This window comes from Ixodes scapularis, unplaced genomic scaffold (genome assembly GCF_016920785.2).
Source record: "Ixodes scapularis isolate PalLabHiFi unplaced genomic scaffold, ASM1692078v2 PGA_scaffold8__174_contigs__length_109621045, whole genome shotgun sequence".
NCBI lineage: Eukaryota > Metazoa > Arthropoda > Arachnida > Ixodida > Ixodidae > Ixodes > Ixodes scapularis.
The window spans coordinates 43,526,564-43,539,778 of NW_024609883.1; the positions used below are offsets into that span (position 1 = coordinate 43,526,564).

The 13,215-nt window shown below is 42.9% G+C and overlaps 1 pseudogene; it reads left to right on the forward strand.

The window, feature by feature from the left end:
* The first annotated feature begins 10,208 nt into the window (after window positions 1-10,208).
* Window positions 10,209-13,065, forward strand: LOC8030339 (annotated as a pseudogene).
* Window positions 13,066-13,215: the final 150 nt, after the last annotated feature.

Sequence of the window (13,215 nt, forward strand, 5' to 3'; positions counted from 1 at the left end):
AACAAATCACTCATTTGCATTAATAAATATCAAGGAAGTTGATAGCAGTGCAAGTGAATTGAACCTAATTCATTCGATAAACTCTTGAAAAACGTTTTCGAAGACAATAAGGTGGCTACGACATGTCGAGGGAAAATGAAAGCCGATAGATACAAAATAAGGTGCTAGACTGAAATGCCTTTCGCACCTCCTTTTCTTGTAAATATATACGGGCGGTTCTCATTTGAACCCGTTCGCATTTCTACCTTCTCGTTTTTACCTTCTCATTTCAACCCAGCGCAAAACAACTTTCACATTTCTCCCTTTCTCATTTAAACCGTTCTCAAAACAAACTTTCGGGTTTTGACCCTTCTCAAAACGACTTTTCTCATTTTAACCTTTCTCATTTCAAATTTTCTCAAAACATACTTTCTGGTTTTGACCATTGTCAGAAAGACTTTTCTCATTTTAACCTCTCTCATTTCGAACCCAAATTAATCCAACATCATGATCTCACAATCTTTCTTCGGTATTTATGGCGAATTCGGGTAATTAATTGCTTTCGAGCCCTTGCCTGTGGCACCGGCAACCAAAAACGCGCCAGCGGCGCATCACGTGACCCTCTCCACCCGAATGCAAAGCACAATGAACTGACATTTTTCTTTGACTGGGTCGCGAGTGAGCTCTGTTAACTTCTTCGATCATTCTGTGGTACCATGAGCACGCTGCATACGCCAACAACATTAATTACGACTCTTTGAGATATGTGTAAACAGAAGCGGCTTCACAAAACTTTTAAAAATATTGGCATTACCAAAGTCCGTACAGCTGACAGGATATTAAAATATAAAATCAATGAAAGGGCAGATGTGTATATCAGTGTGGTGCTGCCCGCACGCGCGTCAAACTTCAAAAAACTTCATTTGGATTTTCGATTAACTGTTGCCACGGAGGCTTGCCAGCGTCGCTTTCCATATTCTGGTTACTGTTAGTAGAGAGTTCTAGTAGATCGTTCCCATGACTCCGATAACAATACCCGATACTCCGCCACCGCCTCCCTTGCGCATGCATAGTATCGTTATCGGGGCTATCGGGGGTAGCGGAACAATCTACTAAAACGATCTACCTTTTTTGGAATCCTCAGTCTTCTCATTGCACCCACCCTCCTTGAATTTGTAATGCGTGTTCAAGTTTCAAACTGCATCACTATGCATACTTTTTTTTTTCATGGTGTAATAACTTGTTATTACAGAGTTGTAAAATAAAGTGATGTATGATGCAGTCTGTGTCTCAGAGCAAACATACCTTGCTCAGGCTGGATAAATTCTTCCAAAAATGTTGACTTTCTTTGTAACATGAATTATCTTTCTCTTCATTGTTTTTGCTATCTTGTCTCAGAGCACAAAAGGGTGCCTGTCTCGATGGCTTCGTTTGCCACTCGAACCCGCTATTTGCCGCCTCAGCGAGCATTGTTTCGTTTGGTTCCCTATCCCAATTTGGATGTGACGATACCGGATACAGTCTGGCAGACAAGCTGCCTGACCGGGAAAACTTCTGCTGGTAAATTTCCGGTACACGACTGAGAAGCGCAACCCGAAAAGCTTGCACCCGCCAGCCTTTGACCACGCGAAGGCCGTTGCCGAAGATATGGGAAAACTTTTTTTCAGGGAAAATGACCACCCGAATTGGCCATTACAAGCAATAACACACGACTAGCACAATGATCCATCCGCTCCACACGACGACATTTTAACGACATACAGCGACAAAAGAGAAATGAAGTACCAAATCTGCGCTAGCACTTTTGAAACCACGTCACCATGTGACCACGTATCTACGTCAACAGACTCTGGGTGGCACGCAGGCATAAGGAAAATTGTTTCATGTGCTATGTAGGGATGTCGCGAACCACCCTTGGTTCGATTTCGAAAGGTTTCGATATTTGCGAAGCGAACTGAGGTTCGATTTCGAAAAATTTCTATCTTTTCATACCGACCGAGGTTCGAATTCGAAAAATTCGCAACTTTTGACCACAGCGGAGTTTCGAATTCGAAAAGTTCGAAGCTTTCACGGTTTCTAAAATTTCGAATTCGAATATTTCGAATATTTTTTTACTTAAGGTTCGATAAATTCGAAGATTTCAAAATTTTTTGGAAATAAAATTCGAAAACTTCGAACGCTTCGAATTTTTATAGACATGAAGTTCAAACAATTCGAAGATTTCGAATTTCTTTCTGCATAAAGTTCGAAAAGTTCGAAGGTTTCGATTCTCTTTTAATGCTAAATTAAAAAAAAAAAAAAAACTTTGAAGATTTTGAATTTTTTTTTAATCCAAGATTTCAAAGATCGAAATCCGATTTTCAAGCTCTTCCACCAGTTTCAGTTTCAAATAACGTTTTCACGACTCACTGGTTTTCACAAAATCAAGTTTAGAAAAGTTAGGGTGTGATATCTACATTCTGCGAAGTTGGTCAGTCAATTAAATGAGACGACGAGTGTCCCGGACGTGCTAGAATATTTGCCAGTGCAGAATTGTGACCGCCAGCCCCGGGGGGGGGGGGGGGGGGGGGTCTTTAACCTGCATCACGCAGTAGTGATTACACGAGCACACTGTTTTACGAGACTCATCGAGTTCGAAACGGCCAGAGGCAAGCAGGAGGTTGAGGCTTAGAAAAACCTTGAAGCGACCTGGCAAACCACTTCGCCACCCCTTTCACGCTGGTAGTAATCCGACCGAACGCCGCCCGCGTGACGCTGGCATATAGTAAGTGAAGTTTGTAATTGTCCTGGAGGTTTATTTTCTGGGACGGAGGAATCGCCTCGCAAAAAGCACAAAAGCCGACACAACTCGAGGTCGAGGAGCGTTCTACCATAAAAGTGGCGTCGGAAGAGGAAAAACGGGGGGAAAGGGGGTGGTGGCGGGGGGGGCTTTAGCCTTCTTCTCCCCCTTGCAGGTATTTCGGACTGTTAAAGAAAACAATACGGGGAAAGAGGGCGTGGTCGAGCTTATTTTAATTCGAAATTATTTATGCATATGTATAGCTACTGTCGCTATTCACTGCATAAAAGATTGCGTAGATGGTCATTGTTAGAAACTCGTTGTCAGAAGGCACTACTCGTCACATGCTTAGTTGTTCGGAAGTTCAATGGTAACAAAAAAAAGAATAAATGCGGGGATAAAAAGCAGGAGAAAAAAAAAAAACTATCACGAATTCGTCGGAAGTGTTCTATTCTTGCATATTCAGAGGTTCAGAACTTCGAAACAAGTTTCTTTTACCAAAATGTGTACAGGCTAAAAAGAAACACGTCCCAGGAATGTGAAGCGAAAAAAAAAAAAAAAGTTTTCTTTTAATGACGTGCTGAACTTGAACACTATTAGAAATCCTCTCCCATGAGTTAATTTATTCCTTAACGTGAAAAAAACAATAAGTACATTATTTTGTATTCTGCAGATGGCAATGATATGTACTGTCTGTGGTGTTAATTTAAATGCGATACCTCAAACAACTTAGACGAAAATAAATATCAAGTTTAGGTCATAATTGCATGCAGATACACGTTTGGAGATTTCTTCGAAACTCGCGTTGAATAATATTAATCACATCTTAAAACGGCACTTACCTAGGCTATACATAGATCATTCTTAAAAAAGTATAACGTATCTACCACACATAGCTTCGGCTACAGCGTGTTTCAAATCTGGCACAAACGATAATCGTCAAAAACCCGTCGTCCTTCCTCCCCCTTCGGGGATTTATTTCTTTAAACCTAAGCATGCCAGAACTTTGAAATAAACGGCATTGTCTTTCGTAAGGAACGCAGCACCGCGTGTAAAAGTTCGAGAAAAAAAAATTACGAATGTACCCCACTACTTGAAATCAAATGAAACCGTCCGCCGGTCTTTCGAAGTTCGACGAACGTCGAGCTTTTACCCTAAAAGTTTGAAGTTCGTCGAAATTCTGACTTTTCAGAATTCGAAAGTTCGAAACTTTTCGAATTCTCTTGATAAATAAGTTCGAAAGTTCGAAATTCACCGAATTTTTTTGTCAGTCAAATTCGGAAGTTCGACCAGCATCGAACCTTGCACCGCAATAAGTTCGAAAGTTCGAAAAAGATCGAATTTTATAGCGTAATAAATTCGACGGTTCGAAAAGCGTCGAACTTCTTAGCTTAACAAGTTCGAAAATTCGACCTCTTTCGAATTTTACGATATAGACAATTCGAAAAATCGAAATCTTTCGAACCTTTCGAACCGCTTGATTCGATCATCGAAACTTCGATTCGAAAAAAGTTTGCGGCATCCCTAGTGCTATGCAAGAGATGGTGCCGCTTCGCTTCATCTTCAACCTTCATCCTTCAACTGTTTTTCCTTCTTTCTATACCTCACTACGGTGTTCAAATGACAACGGGTTCAAATGAGAAAGGGTCGAAACGCGAAAGGTTAAAACGCGAAGGGCGTTTTGCGAATGGGTTCAGACGAGAAGGGTTCAAATGAGAATGGGTTCAAATGAGACGGGTATAAATAAGAAAGGGTCGAAACGCGAAAGGTTAAAACGAGAAGGGCGTTTTGCGAATGGGTTCAAACGAGAAGGTTTCAAATAAGAATGGGATGTTTCGAGATACACCCAATATATACAGAGTGACTCAGAAAAAAAAAAAAAAAAAATACCGGGCTTTTTTTATAGCAAAAATAAACTATGCGTCGCCGAAAGCTCATTCTCAGCCCAAAGGGAGCGCTAGAGGTCCTAACCAGATGCCAAAATTTCAACACGAATCTATATTTTATTCAAAGGTTTAAAAAGTGATTACTGAAAATTTCAATGGAAAAATGGTGGCCGGTGGAGCTGTCGAATACATGGAGCTCTATGGCGCCAGAAACAGAAAACGAGCGAAGATGGCCCCGTTTTGCCATTAAAATTATCAGAAAATCACTTACAACTCTTGAATAAAATATTGGTTTGTCCTGAAACTTTGGCATCTGCTACCTTTGGGTGGAGAATGAGCGTTCAACGATGCATAGTTTACTTTTGTGGTGAAAAAAACCCTGTATAAATTTTTTGGGGGGACACTTTAAAAGTGTCAGGTGACACTTTCAAAGTGCAACTTTCATTTTGCGGTAATTAATATTTTGTTGTCTCATTTAAAATTCTCGCCTTTGTGTGGCTCAAGTTGCTGTACAGTACAAAGCGTTCAGCCATAACCATTAATCGATCGATAGAAATGTCTTCATTCTGTGTGTGTTACATGCAATTTATAGCATTAAAATCACGCAACCTCCGTTCCCTCTCATGAGCTGCAGATCCATTTTGGATTCTCTTGCAGGTTCAGATGCAAGAAGAACACCACCTGAAAAACTCCAGTGTCATTTGTGCTACATGACAACACCAGCATTTGGCAGTTATGCAAGATTTTCGTTCCTGATAAGCATTGCTTCAGATTTGCATATGCTGAAGTGTTGTTCGGTTTTCCCTCTACCACACCCCTCCTTACGTAGCTAGTGGTGCCCACGTATCATGACCTTTTCATCAATTTTGTGTGCTTTCTCGATATATGGCATTCAGTTTCTGGAGCTTTGTTTATTCTGAAGCTTGTAATCCTAAATGTGCATACCGTGTGTATGTGTGTCGCTTTTGTCTCTAAGGTCCGCGTTAGAGGGGGCAACTTTCCCAGCAATTTCGGTGTTGCTGACGAGTTGTTCCCTAGCTTTCCCTAGATCCTTGCACTGCGACACAAATCGCTCGGATCACGTCTGGCTTGAGACGGACGAACAACTCGAAGACGCTTGAAGCGGCAGCAGTCAATCAGGGACGCAATATTTTCCCTTGACACCCCATGGCGGTGATGATGACAACTAAAGACTTGGTTCTGGTTTGAAATTCATTGTTTTTGAGAATAAACCATTTCAGAAAGATGATTTAGTATTCTCAATGCCATTTAAGGATGCAAAAACATGTTTATAGCAGGTAACTAACTGGTTGTCTAAATAGTAAAAGAAAAAGAAAATTTAATGATAATGATGAATTGCAGCAATTGGTTGCTGGTGTTACGACATCAAGTTGCTGGAAGAAATTGCCTCGTCATAAGCGGAGGCCCGCTTTAGGTGGGGCAATTTTTCCAGCAATTTTGGAGTTACTGGCAAGTTGTTTCCTAGCGTTCCCTAGACCCTCGCACTGCAACGTGAATTGCTGGGATCGTGTCCGGCTCTAAACGGGCATGCAACTCGGACAACTCTGAGGCGTTTGATGCGGCAGCGGGCCAATTGAGGAGCAATATTGTCACGTGATACCCCTGTGGTGGCGGTGATGACAACTAAAGAGGGAGTTGTCTTGGTTCTGGTTTGAAATGGATCTTTTTTTGGAAATGAATCGTTTCACGAAGATGAGTTAGTACTTTCAACGCCACCTAAAGATGTAAAAACATGTTTGTAGCACGTAACTGTGTGTCTCAATAGTGCAAGAAAATTAAGATTTAATAATGGTGATGGAAAATCGTTGCAATCCGGTTGCTGCAAGTGAACGTGGAAAACTCTTGTTGCTGGGAGAAATTGTCCCGTCTGATGCGGACCTAAGAGGTCAGGAATGGCAACGAGAGTCGGGAGGGTTCTGTGAAAGTGTTGCCAACATTAGCTAGATGCCGTGACTGGCTCTTTCTGTCTATCTTTTCTCTCTGTCTTGGCAAACCTTTAAAAATTTACCTCTAATTATTTTTCTTTTTAAATTCATTTTAATGAAATGCTTGTTAAATAAGTGCGTTGATTAATTATTACCTGTTTCAGCCATTCTCAAGACCGGCGGGACCGTGCGTTGCACGCTGTGACAACTTTGACATTCATGTGTGCGTTTCAGCCAGCTAATGCCCAGGGCTTACTGAATCTGCCCATGACAGAGTGCATTAGTGTGATCTTCAGTGTGCATTTCATGCTTGTCATTGCAGATGATCAGCCACTTAAAGGGACACTGACAGGGTATCCATGCTCGTCAATGTTTTTATTTTTACATGACATGGGAGAGCCCAACAACCCGGAACACAATTTGCGGCTCGAAATTCGTTTTCTTTCCGCCCGAAAACCGTCGATTGAGTTGGGTTGCACTCGCTCTCTTCTCCGTGACCACGTGCCGTTTTCTATGGTTTAGACACAACCACCAAAGATAATCAAAGTCGTGGGTCATCGAAAACACACGCTCAATATTAAAAATAGAAAAGAAATATGATACCCATTTTTTGTGGCTTCCCAAAAACTGCAAATATGTTGATTAAAAAAACATAAAAAACATTGCACATCCGCGTAACTTTTGCCAACTCTCTCCTTCTCTATATTTCTTCTTCCTCCCCAGCCCCATTTCGATTTTGAGCAGTTGTGTGTTTTTACTTTATTAAAAATATATGTGGCACTGTAGCAAAATATTGATTGGGTAGTCGTCTGACACCATAATGAATTTTGCCTGGCAAAAAATAAATAAAATGTTTTGAGGGGTGACAGTGTCCCTTTAAAGGGGTACTCCAGCGTTTTCTTCGTATTCCCCGATTTGCCTGAAAATTCGCTAAACGCAGCAACAAACATCGCTGATATTGTAGCGCAACTGTTGGGCCAAAATAATTTTTTCCACTAAATTTATTGAATTTACAATGTTGGTCCTCATTGTGTTTTTTATGCTGAAAGTCTCTACTGGCAACAACGAGCAAGTGACGTCAGTGGAAGACGGGCTCACTCCTTGGACTGTAGACTTTGTTCCCAACCGATTACAAGCAGTTTCATGGTGTCAAATAAATGCTTTGGAAGCACGCTCCAGCACCTGTGCAACAGCTCGAAACAAAAACTCTGCGTAGTCCATTTTTAGACTGACCGCTGGATGTGCCAGCCTGCCTTCCTCTGAAACATATTTAAACATACCACATATTTAAATGTTAGTTTTGGCATCATTTTCACTTGCTGATTTCACAATAAGTATTCTGAATGTCGCGATACTAAATAGCATACCGGAAAGGGTAAAGACCGGTGATTCCGAAAATATAATTAGGTGGGGTAGCTCAAAAGATCGCCAGAATTGCCCTTTAAGAAAATTTTAATTGAGCAGTCCACTTAGACAGTGAGTAGCACTCACATTGGAGCAGTATTTTTTGTAGGCATCAGGACTATGGTAGGCCATATGTAAAATATAGGTTGCACTGCTGCCAATGGTCATGATGTAGACAACCCATCTCAATTATATGTTTTCATTTAAGAAAATTGATTGATGTGATCATTGTTTCTTTGTTCGATTTTAGTGGATGCTCCTACTCCATATTTTTGTTTCCATATTTGATAAGTAGATTGTGTGAAATACATCTACTAACAGCATCTGTGTGTTCTATGTTAGCTTATTTGGTTAACATAGCTTAATTTTTGGTTGTGTTACTTTCTGCGAGATCTTTTTCTGGTGACTGATGATGTGGCTTGAGCATGTGACCGTCGTGAGGCAACTTGAGCTTTGAAATGTCATTGTGGGAAACTTTGCAAAAAAGTTGATTTTAAAAAGTCTGCTTTCCATGAATTTCAGCAAAGCACCTCAGTCCTGTGTACAAAGTCAGAGTTATCCGGGATTTGTTTTTACTCTGTTCATATATGTGTGTATGCATTTATGTCTGTTAGTTTTGATCGCTCCTGCGAAAACTATGCATCGCGCAGAGAAAACGTTGATGCCATAATGGTCTGCCAAATAGCCTTTTATTATACTTAACAATATAATTAACAATAACTATATAATTAACAATTGTGTCAATTAGGCAATTAATTTTTTTTTATTAATTTTTAATGTTTCCGAAGAATTCCTTAGTAGGACACGTTTCTAGGTTTCTATTTCTTATCGGAGTGCATTGCCCGTAGAAGAGGCTAGATAAGGAAGCCAGACTGCCACATGATGTTTGGCTTTTTGACGTTGGTGCCAGCGGGAAAAGACACCTTTACGTGCGAAAAGTGGCAGCGCACGTGCGTTTTGGCCACGGTAGGCGGAATTGCTGGCGCGGAAATGCGCTCCAATAAGGAACCGAAACTCGTCCAAATTGAGCACTTCTTTGGAACGCCGTAAAATGCTGCGCCTGCCTTATATCATTGTAATACGGCTGGACTTGGTAGTTCTGGATGATTTGCATCAAGGTTCTAGTTAAAACTATACCCTTAAAGTTAATAATTAAAAGATTAATTACTAAAATGTAGTTAATTAAATCATTATACTGAACTCTAATAAATTTCCTTAATGAGCCCTTTGGCAAAGGCCACCACGGAGTCGGCCTATTTTCTGTTCAATGCGTGGTTTTCGCGAGAGCCATTTGGCCTGCATGTGAAAAAAAAAGTATGCAGACTGAATAGTATGTGATATGTATGACATGTTTTCTCGCTAAATTTAACTAAAAAGCTTCCTTGTTAAATTTAGGGGTGTATTTGTCTCATGCTTTGTCGTAAGGAATGTAACAAAGCAGCGAAATGTATTTTACCGCAGTAATATATTATTGAAACAGTGTTTACCTTTCTGTTGTATTTTAACTGTTTATTCTTTTTGCAGGTCCCTTCAGCTTTCCTTCAGTGATTGGAACCTTGTGGGTGATTCAGACTCCAAGAGCATAAATATGTCTTTCAATAGTTTTTCTGGAGATTGTTCTGTTTGTTAGCAATGTGATATATGAATTTGAAAATGTTTTCTACTCTGCACATCCGATAGAGCTTCATCCCTTTTGTGAACCTATTTATTTCTCCTCATGTCGCATATTTCTAGAGGTTCCTTCATTCCAAGTGTTGTGTTCCAAAGTTTAAATCTTTGCAGGTATTCTTAGGCTTGTTTTGAGGAGCTCAGCAATCTATGGATACCATCAGAGCTGCACATGTTTAGGTTTTGTGAAATTATAATTATTTGATGTGTGTGTATGTTTGTATGTGTACATTGATGGCTCCAGCGCCCTTTTCTTCATCTGCTGGCACGTAAGTGTATTTTTCAAGACAACACATTTGATTGCGAAGACAAGGGTGCAGTTTGTTGCTGTCGTGGGGTCTGAAAAGGCAGTTTGATCGCACGTAGCCTCTACGTAGTCTTGAGGAAGTATAATTGTGACTTGCAAATCTTGCCATACCTTCAGAAAGCAGCGTCTGCAACACCATTCTGTGGTCGCCTGACACTTTGGCTTTGTCTCGGTCATTCACTACGCCGCAGCAACGTAACTGTGAATTTATTTTTCGCCCAAAATTGGAACTGTTTAAAGGTAGCATGCTAACCAAACAAACCTTGAAGAACAAACAACAGGATATTCAGAAGCAAACTCCCGTTCCTCCACGGTACTTTGCTTGCATCATCTTTGGCGTAGCCGACAGTGCATGGAGTGGGCAAGTTATAGCAAGAGGTCCCTGGCAGGTCCATGGCTTGAATGAGTGCCGATCACGCGTTCGAGATGACCGTGCCATATGTTGCTACTCTACCTACTCGGTGCCTTTCTAACAGACGTCCCACTTGCTTTCCCCCCACCCCTGAAGGTGATGAGGCATTCTGCCTCGAAAAGACTGAGGGCGTCCTCTGGGTCATGGAGGACGGCGTTCGCAAGTGCATGCTGTGCAGCTACAGCACCAAGCAGCGGGGCGGCATGGTCAGCCACCAGCGCACTCACACGGGGGAGCAGCCCTTCAAGTGCCAGCACTGCCCCAAGTCCTTCTCGATGAAGGGCAACCTGATGACCCACATGCGCGTCCACACAGGCGAGAAACCTTTCAAGTGCACCGTCTGCCCGAAGGCCTTTGCCACCAAGGGCGAGCTCGGCACCCACATCCGGACCCACACGGGAGACCGGCCGTACCGGTGTCACTACTGCCCGATGGCCTTCGCGCAGCGGTCCAACATGGTGGTCCACGAGCGGGTCCACACCGGCGAGCGGCCGTACAAGTGCCACAGCTGCTGCAAGGGTTTTGCGACCAACACGCACCTCAAGGCACACAACCGCCAGTATCACGGCGGCAGCGACGGACCCGACAACTCGATGTAAGGCTTCAGGCGGGGCTTCGTTCCATTGGCCGCATGGGCGTCGGACGCTTTTGGCAGGCTCGTTGAATGCGCCTTGTCTATGACTTGCTCTTATAGGCCCGAGCGACGCCAACCGTACTTCGTCTCGCCCAACGATGGACTACTCCGGAAGCTACAGGCTGTCAGACTCATCATAAGTCAGACTCGCTGCTCATGTGGTGTGCCAGTATGATGCGCCAACATGCGCGTTGGAGCGATGTATTGCGCAGTTTCTGATTCACGTGCAATTGGACCCGACAGCCCGTAGCTTTGGCTGAAGTCTGTCGTGGAGTGAAATGGGATATAGTCGGAAAAGAACACCTTTGTGAGCCGCAGAAGGTCACTCGGGTTGCCTAAAAACCGGTTTTGTGTCGTCGGCAGACGACAATCGGCGTCTGTTGCGTTGGACGGTGAAAGGCGTGTTTTGATGCAGTTGAGGTGGAAGCGTTTTGCGTGAGGTAGAATTGCAAACAAAAACGCTGACATGCGCAGCCGATGTTTGTGCATGACTCATTGGGGCTGCAAGCGGAAAGTGACAGTAAGTGAGATGAGCACGTGAGGATTCTTCTACATCTCAAAACAGACAAAGTGTGTGTGATTGCCAGTGTGAAACTATGCTACGTGACGCATTTTCATTTGTGTGCAGCTGTACGGTGTCGAGTCTTGTTGGCTGTCACATGCAACGACGGCCGCTTTGTACTGCCTCTGCCACATGTCGGTTCTTGCCGGATGTGCGGGTCTGATCACCGCTGTAGAAAATGTCTTCTGCCGTGCCCGGCGTCTGCTGTGTTCCAGACGGTGCTTGCTGTGCGAAGCTGGCAGTACAAACAGTCACTGTATCCGTGCTACAGCCGACGTAACACAGCACTGCACATGGTAGCAGGTCGTTTGGCCTCTTAAAACCTTGTTGATTGGTTCAAGAGAAAAGTAAGAAGTTGTGTTGTCACGGTGCAGCCAATACACCAGCACGTAGCACAACTTCATTGTCGCGTGATGCGACACAACATAAGAATTCCCGATGTTTGTCTCATCGTAGAAAAGCTACGTTTGTAACACATTCCGACTTGGCAGAGCTTTTTTGGGCACATTTGCTCTTTAGGAGTGTAGCTTAGGAGGCCTGTCACTTGATAACATGGAATCATTTTTTCACAGTTGCTCGCTCGATACGTCTTCCTCGTATGTTTGCTGTCATAATTGTCTGCCATTCTGACTTACCAATGTTCTTTTTTATCTGCCATTTTGCATTACATTTTCACCATACTTTACCTTCTTTATATATTTGTGAACGTATACCTTATTGCAATTTTAGTGAGGCAGGACTGCAGTTATGGGAAAATTCCACTTATAACCCCCAAGAAATGTTATCTTAAACATTTGTTGTAAGAATTTTAGCGATGGACGCTCCAAGCAAGTGTGTTGCATGTAGCCGTGAAGAAAAAAAAGTGTGGTATGTTTCCCACCGAAATGCTTTCTACCGTAGTCGCTTGACAGGACAAGAACGGCAAGGCGACTTTTAGACTGAAACTTCTCCCTGCTGTTCTCAATCTGTCTGCAACTATGGCTGCAACGTGCCGGCACTACACTGGTTGCCACTTGTAGTGTCTTGCATAGTCTGCCAAGCATTTATTAGCCTTACATTGATGTCACAATTGTCTTTCTGCTTGTGTGTGTGTTAGGGGCTTCGTGGTTAGGTATTGCACGCTCTTGTCATTTCTGTATGCTCTACATTTAGTGTGTTTTATGGGGCAGTTTTTAGAGTGTTTTTTCACGCTTTACACCAGCTCAAAATACACTAGCGACAAAAAGGTGTGACGCATGCTGTGGTAATCGTCTTGCGGCGCCCTTTTGTCGCTTGTGTGGTTGACAGGTAGGTTGCGTGAAAATTTGAGACGCTGCAAACCAGAAGCTGCTTTCCTTTGTAACTGCTTCTCTGGAGCAGACGCATTTTAGGGTTGCTTCGCATATGCCCAACCTCACGTATCACTGGACGTGTCTGGTGATTTCCGACTTTGCCGGGCAGGTGTTTCCGTGTAATGTGCCAAGTAGAAATAAAGACATTGCTTGAATTGGACAACTCCTGGAGTTCTCTTGTATAAACGATTTTGCACGGCTTTGTACTCCACACAAAGCTTTTGGCGCGTGCGACTTTGTTAGTGCATGGGTGGGCGGCTAGTAAGCTTTCAGGGGAAAAAGGGAAGCTCAGGACGCGTCGCTGCAA